Source organism: Apodemus sylvaticus, chromosome 10 (assembly GCF_947179515.1).
Source record: "Apodemus sylvaticus chromosome 10, mApoSyl1.1, whole genome shotgun sequence".
NCBI classification, from domain to species: domain Eukaryota; kingdom Metazoa; phylum Chordata; class Mammalia; order Rodentia; family Muridae; genus Apodemus; species Apodemus sylvaticus.
The window spans coordinates 40,096,518-40,106,048 of NC_067481.1; positions in this window are offsets into that span (position 1 = coordinate 40,096,518).

Sequence of the window (9,531 nt, forward strand, 5' to 3'; positions counted from 1 at the left end):
TTAAATATTTCCCCAGTTCTTCTGATCAGCAGGGAGAGAAATCTGAAGGTTGGTACTACCGAAGGAGTAACATTTCTCCCAGGAAGAGATTTCATACATTTCTGACAACTTATGAGGCCACCTTGCAAGTCAGACTGGAGCCAATGATGGACCAATGATGGGTCAGACCACACCTTGACCAGACTGCTTAGTTACAAATACCTGCTGCCCACTACTCAAATCTAAACCCATAACAGTATCCCAAAGAAGGACTTGGGAGGGGCTGTTACTGAACTCCTTATCTGACCTTTTCCCAGGGTGGCCATACCTTTCTCTGCTTTTCACTATGAGCCACCTCCTCTCCCTCTCCCTCTCCCTCTCCCTCTCCCTCTCCCTCTCCCTCTCCCTCTCCCTCTCCCTCTCCCTCTCCCTCTCCCTCTCCCTCTCCCTCTCCCTCTCCCTCTCCCTCTCCCTCTCCCTCTCCCTCTCCCTCTCCCTCTCCCTCTCCCTCTCCCTCTCCCTCTCCCTCTCCCTCTCCCTCTCTTTCCTCTCCCTGTCTCTCCTCTCCCTCTCTCTCTGTCTCCCTCTCTCTCCCCCCCTCTCTCTCTCTTTCCTTCTCCCTCTTTCCCCTCCCCCTCCCCTCTCCCCTCCCCCCTCCCTTCTCCTCCCCCTCCTTCCCCCTTCCTCCATCCCTCCCTCCCTCCCCCCCTTTCTGTTTTGTTTTCAATACATCCCAAACACAGTTTCCCTTCTCTCCATTCCTCCCTTTCTCCCTAACTCCACCTCCCCTCTCCCCCAAATCCACTCCTCTTCTATTTCTCTTTAGAAAAGAGCAGGCCTCCTGGAATATCCCCTGAACATGGCATAAAAAGACACAGTAGGACTAGGCACAACCCCTTGTATAAAGGATGGGTGAGACAACCCAGTAGCAGGAAAAGGTCCCCAGAGACACCCCACTCAAACTGCTAGAGGCCCCACAAAAACACGGAGCTAACAGCCACTCCGTGATACATACATACATATCACGTATGTAGAGGACCTAGTGCAGAAGAGCCTTGCAGGTTCTACACTTGCTGCTTCGGTCTCTGTGAGCCTCCACGAGCTGGCCTAGTTGAATGGCTTGCCTCTTTAGCAGGAGTCTTGAGAGCTTATTGAGGTAACCAGGACCCAGGCTTTGACCTTAAAAAATCTCTAGTAATGTGACATCACTTGAAGCTGCCATTGAGGACAGATATAGTTCATTAAAACCTTAGTAGAAACTCTGCGGTATTTCTGGACAATGGCCCAAAGGAAGGAACCAGGAGTAACAGTCACCACTGGAGAATAGAGGGGAACCACAGAAAGGGGAAAAGCCAACAGAGGGAAAATCCCAAACTCTTTGTTCAAATTTAGTCTAAGCTTCTGGCTTGAACCAAGCAAACTTCAGTTAGACTGAAAGTATTTGGCAGCTAAAGGAATAAACCAAGATCTGAACTGCTATTCATGACAGTTTGTAATTTGAACCTAAGTTTGTGGTCTGGTAAAATAAAGACAGAAAACTCATCAGAACAGTACTGTAGAATCTAGAGCCACCACAGTACTCATGGTGTCCAAAATATGATCCAAAATGACTCAACAGGAAATGAGATCCAACCTCAAGCAACAGAAATAATGGCATCACCAGGGAAGAACTTTAAAGCGGCTACTGTAGGAAACAAAACCCAGCCAGTGAGACGGCCTAGTGGGTAGAGACCTTGCCCCCAGGCCTAACAACCTGACCTCGATCCCTAGAGGTCACATGGTGGAAGGAGAGAATCAGCTTCTGAAAATTGTCCCCTGACCTCCGCATGCTGTGATATACAAATAAATAGCTGCAAAAAAAAATCACCCTTTCTTCTGAAGCCTGCTGGTCTGATTACAGACCTGCTGGAGGGATTAAAAAATAGAGATTGGGCTTTAACGCATTGTTTACCTAAGAAGCCAAGTACTGAGCAGCCTGCCCCACCCGCAATCAGCCTCTGCCCCGCCCCCAGGTCAGACTCCAGTATCAATGACCACACCGTTCTTCGGTTGGAGTTACATGCTGAAGTCAAAAAACACAGCATAGGCCAGGACGGAAGCCAGAGAGCTGTGTGCTACTTTTGCACACTTCTCTCACAAGGCAGTAATGGACAGCACAAGAGCATGTATCACACTAACCTCAGTTCAAATCCCAGCCCCATCACTCAGGACATAAAGGCCAGCAACTGCAAACCCTCAGTTACAAAAGGATTCATTTCACTGACCGCAGGTCACAGCATCTACACTTGACCTGACGGCTACACTGGACCTAACGGCCGAGCTTTACTAATTGTGGCCAAAAGAGCTCATATGATTAAGGCTAGCCAAGGCCTGTTCTTGTTGTGGTGCTAATAGAGACACGAGAGATGCATTCTCGCCTATGCATGTACTAAACCAGCCTCTGCTTGGTATCACCTGCAAAAGTATCTAGCATTGACCAAACCAAGAGTTGTGGCTGAGCCTTGAGTCACAAATGAAAACAGTAAATATATTAACCATGATCTATTTACCACATGGTCAGAGCCTGGAAAAATCTGTTATGTTCTCAGTCTCACTGTCCTCTGTCTTGAAAATAGCCCCTAGATGACAAGCTTGTGGAATGAAGTTTGAATACAGATAAACAGGGTTCGGGACATATTACCCCAGAGGATGCTATCCCAAACATGCCTCTTTGGCCTTGATATTATTATTTTGAGGGACATCAGGCACAGATAGACAAGAAAGGACCCTTTTGTAAGCGAAATTCACATCTAGACAAGAGAAACTCTATACAAAGGGGGCATATCTCTATACTAGAAATGTAAAAAGCTGCATTTCAACTTACAATTCTCAGGTCACACTCCATCACTGAGAAGTCAGGACAGGACCTGGAGCCAGAAGATGGTGCAGAGCTCATGGAGAAGAGCTGGTCCTGGCTTGCTCTTCATGGCTTGCTCAGCCTGATTTCTTTTCTTTTTTTCTTTTTAAAAATATTTTATTTATTTATTTATTATTCATTTTCTGTGTGCGGGTGTTTTGTCTGCATGTGTGTCTGTGTACTATGTGCTTGCCTGCTGCCTGGGAACTGGAGTTACAGATGGTAGTGAGATGGGTCCTGGGATTTAAGCCTGGATTCTTTAGAAGGCCACTGACCTATCTCTCTAGCCCCTCAGCTGTTTTCTTATAATAATTCATGACCACCTGCCCAGTGGTGACATCCCTGGGGATGTTCTCTCTCACATCAATTATTAATCAAGACAATACTCCGACAGACTTGTCTACGGGCCAATCTATGGACGCACTTTCTCAACTGAGAAACTTTTCTTCTCAGATAACTTGAACTTGTGTCAAGTTGACATGGAACAAGCCAGCACACTCATGTACTGCGAAGCTTGCAGCCCAGAGTCCTACAGCAAAAGACAAATTAACACAACAAAAGCAAGCTGAAGAGATGGATCAGCAGTTAAGAACACTGGCTATTCTTCCAGAGGACCACGGTCCAATTCCCAGCACCTACATGGTCCAGAGACATACATGGAGTTAAGATACCTACACATAAAATAGTAATAAAATATTACCAAGGTGGTATGGTTTAGAAAAAAACAAAAGCAGGTTAATATATTTAATATAACTGTTATATGACCTAGAGCCTTCAGAATAAAAAAACTAGAGAAAATTGTGTTTTCGTAGACAGCATGCAGAAGTAGTAAATGAATGCTCAGCCAATTCCACCTATGGCTTTTTACCAACAGCATTCATTATTAGAGAATATTGTCACTGTCATCATCAAGAGTCTGTCCTGACTTCATCCCCAAAGGAGAAGAAATAGGAAGAAACGCAATAGGAATTACAGAGCATCCAAGGATTGATGATTCTCAGCTAGTCACTCTGGCAGACAGGGGGTAGGTAATAAAATCAGTCCCCTCTGTCACACCTTACCCCTGTTGTCCCCAGAGTTAGACTGACACTAGAATAGCCTCACTTTAATAACCAAAGGTAAACTGATCTGGTGGCTAGACAATGATGTCCAGGGATTGACAAAGCCATGCCACTGCTTGTGTATGATGGGTGATCTTAATTGCTTCCATGACTGGATTTGGAATCACCTGGGAGATTAAAGAGGCATGCTTCTCTGTCTCTGTCTCTGTCTGTCTGTGTCTCTCTGTCTCTCTGTCTCTCTCTATCTAGTGTGTGTGTGTGTGTGTGTGTGTGTGTGTGTGTGTGTGTGTGTACACATTTCCAGAGAGTCAACTGAGGAAGGAAGACATATTCTGAATGCAGCAGTTCCGTTCCATGGGATGACCATTGTCAAGGGAAGAAAGTGTCCCTATGGTGTGAGCAATCCCTTTTTCTGTTTCCTGGTTGGCCATGAAGTGAACCACTCTCCTCTGTCTCATGTCCCTGCTTCCACGCTCTGCCCAGGTATATGGGGCCATAGGACCACAAACTGAAGCCTCTAAAACCATGCGACAGAAATAAAACCTTCCTACCTTGAGTTGTTTCTGTCACAGTGACTAGAAATCAAATGTAAGTGGTTCCCCAAGAATTTCAGGACAAAAGATACTTGACACCAGGCAGACCAGATCAAGAAGTCAATGCCTGGGGCTCAGGATCCCAAAGGTCAGTGTTAAGAATGTCTTTGGGACGGAGAAATGGGTAAGTGGCTAAAATCGCTCTTTCCACCATCACGAGGACTGGAGTTTGAATCCCAGCACCCATGTAACAAGCTGTGTATCCCACAAACGACTATAACCCCAGCTCCAAGAGAGGCAGGGACAGTGGCTGGGAGTGGCAGCTTGCAGGGCTTCCAGCCCAGCCAAGATACAGAACCACCGTAGGGACTTCCTTCTTCCCCTTTCATCTCATGGATGGTTCTGCTGCGATCAGAATGGATCTTCCTCAGATGACCGTGGAAATGCACATACATAGGAGTGTGGCTCCACCTCCGGATGACTCCAAATTCAGTCTCATTAACAATCAGATTAGTTATCTAATTGTTACCAAATTACCATTTGTCTGAACAATAGCTTGGCATTGTCAATCAATCCCTAGATGTCACCCTCAAACCTGTCTCAAAAGTATAGGTGAGGCTGGGTGTGATGGTGCACTCCTTTAACCTCGGCCCTTGGGAGGCAGAGGCAGGAATATTTCTTTTTTTTTTTAATTTATTGAATATCATCTTCATTTACATTGCCAATGGTAAAACCTTTCCCAATTTCCCTCCCTCCCCAAAGACTTCCAACCCCTCCTCCCATTCCCTGCCTCCACGCATATGCCCCTCCACCCGACCCACTCCCACATCGTCCCCCTCAATTTCCCTTTGTTGGGGTATCTATTGCACCTTCATCTGACCAAGGACCACTCCTCCCACTGATGCCCAACAAGGCATTCCTCTGCCACATTTTTGGCTGGAACCATGTGTAATACAGAGGCATATGCTAGCAGTCAACCATGGGTCCCCAATGGAGGAGCTGGAGGGTGGTCCAGAGGAGCTAAAGGGGTTTACAGCCCCATGGGAAGAACAATGATTTTGGCCACCCAGACAACCCAGGACTCCCAGGGACTAAAACATCAACCAAGGGGCAGGAATATTTCTGTGAGTTCAAGGCTAACCTGGTCTCCATAGCAAGCTCCAGCCAGGACAGTGAGTAGTACATAGAGAAACCCTGCCTCAGAAAAACAAAACAAAACAAAACAAACAAACAAACAAAAAGTAGGAGGAGAGCAGCACAGAAGGACATTAACATCCTTTTCTGGCCTCTGCATATACAAGTGCATACTCACATGCTCAAGTACACACACACACACACACACACACACAAGAGCATTAAGTAAACAATTAAATAAATCTCTAAAATGTTTCTTGTAAGAGGGAGAAGACCAGAATCTCTGCCTGGAAAGATGGTATATACACTTGATAAACAAAGAACAAATATCAAAGGAGAGAGTCAGACTTAGAACTCAGGGCAAGGGGGAATGGAGAGATGGCTATGCTGAAAATACTGCTTTTCCAGAGGATCCAAGTTCTGCTCCTAGCATCCACCACGATGGCTTTCACCCGCCTATAACTACTGGATGATGTATGTCTATGCACCAGCTGCATGCCAAGTGCCCGTGGAGGAGTCAGAAGAGGGTGTCAGATCCCCTGGGATTGGAGTGTGGCACTAGATCTTGGCACATCTGTGGTTTTCATGTAACTCCCTAGGAAGAAAGAGCTGGCCGCATTTTAACTTACTGTGAAAAGTCACGAAGACCTCTGGCCTGGCACTCACTTGCCTCATCTGAAGGCGATGAGAAAGATCCTGAGCAATCCCAACAGCTCTTTAGAAAGAGGATAGTTTTTGTTAAACTGTAAATGGGAGAAAAGGAAGACAGAAAGGGTGAAAGACCAGATAGCAATACAGACTCGTCAGCAGAAAGAAATCTCAAGTGATGGCCACACCAGAAGACACCGAAGACCGGGGATATCCATCTGCTGTTTCATTCTGATTAGTAATGTCCCTTCCAACCATTCAGGGAAGTGAGATCTGTGCCCATATGTTGGCTGGTAGTGTTCTGAGAAACTCAGGGTAGGATAGTGGAGGGAAGTGTGTCCTGCCCCACATTCACCCTGTACAGTGAATCAGGCTGCTCTTGTGGGCTCAAAACAGGGTCTTAGTGGAAGTGTCTGTCTTCCGGACTCTTGCCAAGCCTGACTGACCAAAAAGATTAGTCCCAGATGTGGCCTCCAGACCCACACAGCAAGACTCCTAAGGAACATAGAAAGAAACTCAATCTTTTTGTTTGCTTGTTTGCTTTGAGACAGGGTTTCTCTGTAGAGTCCTGGCTGTCCTGGAACTCACTTTGTAGACCAGGCTGGCCTCAAACTCAGAAATCCACCTGCCTCTGCCTCCCAAGTGCTGGAATTAAAGGTGTGCGCCACCACTGCCTGGCTGTAGTAGGAGCTCTACTACAGTTGTTTTGGTGAATGTTCATGTTATCAAATGGCCTTTTACATGTTTATACCCATAGAATAGTATAACTGTCTTAGGGTTTGTTGCTGTGAAGAGACACCATGACCATAGCAACTCTTATAGAGGAAAATATTTAATTGGGATTGGCTTACAGTTTAGAGGTTTAGTCCATTTTCATCACGGTGAGGAGCATGGCAGCACACAGACTGATATGGTGCTGGAGAGGTAGCTGAGAGTTCTACATCTGGATTGCCAGGTAGCAGGAAAAGAGAGTGACACTGGGCCTGGATTGAGCATCTGAAACCTCAAAGCCCACCCTCAGTGACACACTTCAACAAGGCCACACCTCATGATAATATCACTCCCTATGAGCCTATGTGGACCATTTTCATTCAAACCACCACAACAGCTCTCAACCTTGCTCATAGAAGCTTTTTTGGCAGTGGATGAGAGTTAATGCAGACTCATAATTTGTCAAGCAGCTGAGGATACATGACTGTGGAGTGCTCAGACTTAAATGGAGCATCTTTAGCAATCCCTGGCAAGGCTCTGAGAGCCTCATGGAGAGGCAGGTGGAAGGAATGTAAGAGCTGAAGCCTAGGGAGGGGCATTGTGAAATGCTGTCTTCACAGTTGCACTCATGAACTCATAGCACAAAACCAGGTAAAGAGGGCGGTGTCTGTACATCTTCCTTGAGAGATCTGATCCTGCCTGTTAGGAGGAGGGAGCTGTGTAGGCACAGAGAGGCTGATGCACCGGCTCTGGGGGGGGCTCTGTTAGGCTCCACTGCTCTGGAACACAGCATCTTTTCAGTGGTGAAGGTCTTAGGGAGCAGTGGGGTAGTGGGATGCTCTGTCAGGGACTAGCTCAGCTTTACCTAGCCCATAAGCAGATAAACACAAGACACCTTGCTCGTGGGGATGACTGTGGGAAAGGATTTACTAGAAGACAAACTCTTCCATTTTATTCTCTGGTAGGAAATTATATTTCCCTATTTTTATCTCTTCTGTTAGTCAAGGACACTCTGGGTCCATGAGGCAGACAGAGAGCAGAGCTGAGCCTTGCTACATAGCCTGAAAGATTAAGCACCCTGTCAGGAAGGACCAAAGAGGAAACATACAAAGACTTTGTCAGAATTATTAAAGAAAGCAGGTTCCCTTCAAACCAAGATGAGAGCCTGGTTTCATCTGGGGGTACATGTGTTGCATACTTATTCCAGCTGACAGGGAGGCCCAGATAGGAAGGGCTGCAGGGACCACCCAGACTGATGAGACATGTCATTTCTCAAGGGAAACTCCAGACTACCAGAAAGCCAGGAGACAGACTCACAACCATGTTTACCATGGGGAGAACGGTCCAACAAGAACCTGTGAACACAGGCAGTCCCATGAACCCCATATACCTGGACATAGTGCAGAAAGGCCAATATGGCTGTCCCACCAGGCCCTCAAAATACCTGAGGAAATATACGTCCAATTAAGTTCTGGAGTAAATGTTTGTTTCCTGTCAGTGTAAGTGTGCACACTTAGATTCTTGCTATGACTAACCACTTCTGGAGCCTTTGTGGTTTTCTTTCTTTTTTCACATCTGTTTTATTACATGGGTATGAGCATTTTGCCTGCATGTTTGCCTGTGTACCGTGTGCATGCCTGCTGCCCATGGAGGTCAGAAGAAGACAATGAATCCCTGGAGTTATGGATGAATGAACCATCATGTGGGTGCTAGGGATTGAACTCAGTTCCTTTGCAAGTGCTCTTAACTGCTGAGTCAGCTCTTTAGCCCTTGTATTTCTTATAATGTATATCTTTTCCTTTGAATCTCCGAGTGTGTTTGGCTTTCTTGCCTAATTGTCATTTGTTGTTACCCTGTCAACATGGAGAGACCCCCCCCCCAGGAAGCGGGTGCCAATTGAGATGTTCTCACTGTGGCTCCCCCTGGCCTGCTGCTGCTGTGACAGGGCTGTCTGGATGCCCACCTGACTCTTCTTGTTTCTCACTGCTCTACAGTTCCTGTCAGCCTCAGCAAAAGGAGGCTTCCCCCCCCCCCCATCAGTCAGGTTCCAGGACCCCCTGGTCTGGCTGAGTCTGGTCTCTGGACATCTTGCAATGGCAAGAACAGTCCTGTGAAAATCCTTAGTCAGCCAAGTCTCTCTGTGCCCTTTTCCCCTCTTCTAGCCTGTGGTTCTTCCTGCCACTTTCTGTCCCCAGCTCACAGTAGGGCAGTCCGGAAACAGAAACTGACAGTGGGTTGCTGAGTCAGCCACTGTGCAAAGCCCTGGTTGTCTCCCTTGTGACACGGGGAACATAAATAACACCTCCTGCTATTAACTGAGAGGATTGGAGGAGAAATGCTATATGATGCGTTACCGGGTACAGGAGAGCGTAGGTCTGGGGCAGGGGGCTGAGTTGGGGAGGAGCCACTAGTGCCACACCACCTCAGAGAGCCTCTGCTGAGAACAGGGTCTGGGACTGAAGCTCCAGGGAAATTCTCCCTCTGGCATTACAGATGCTACAGAACACAAGTGCTTTTGTCTATTAAACACCTCCTATGTGCCAGGCATCATATAAAATGACCATTTCTC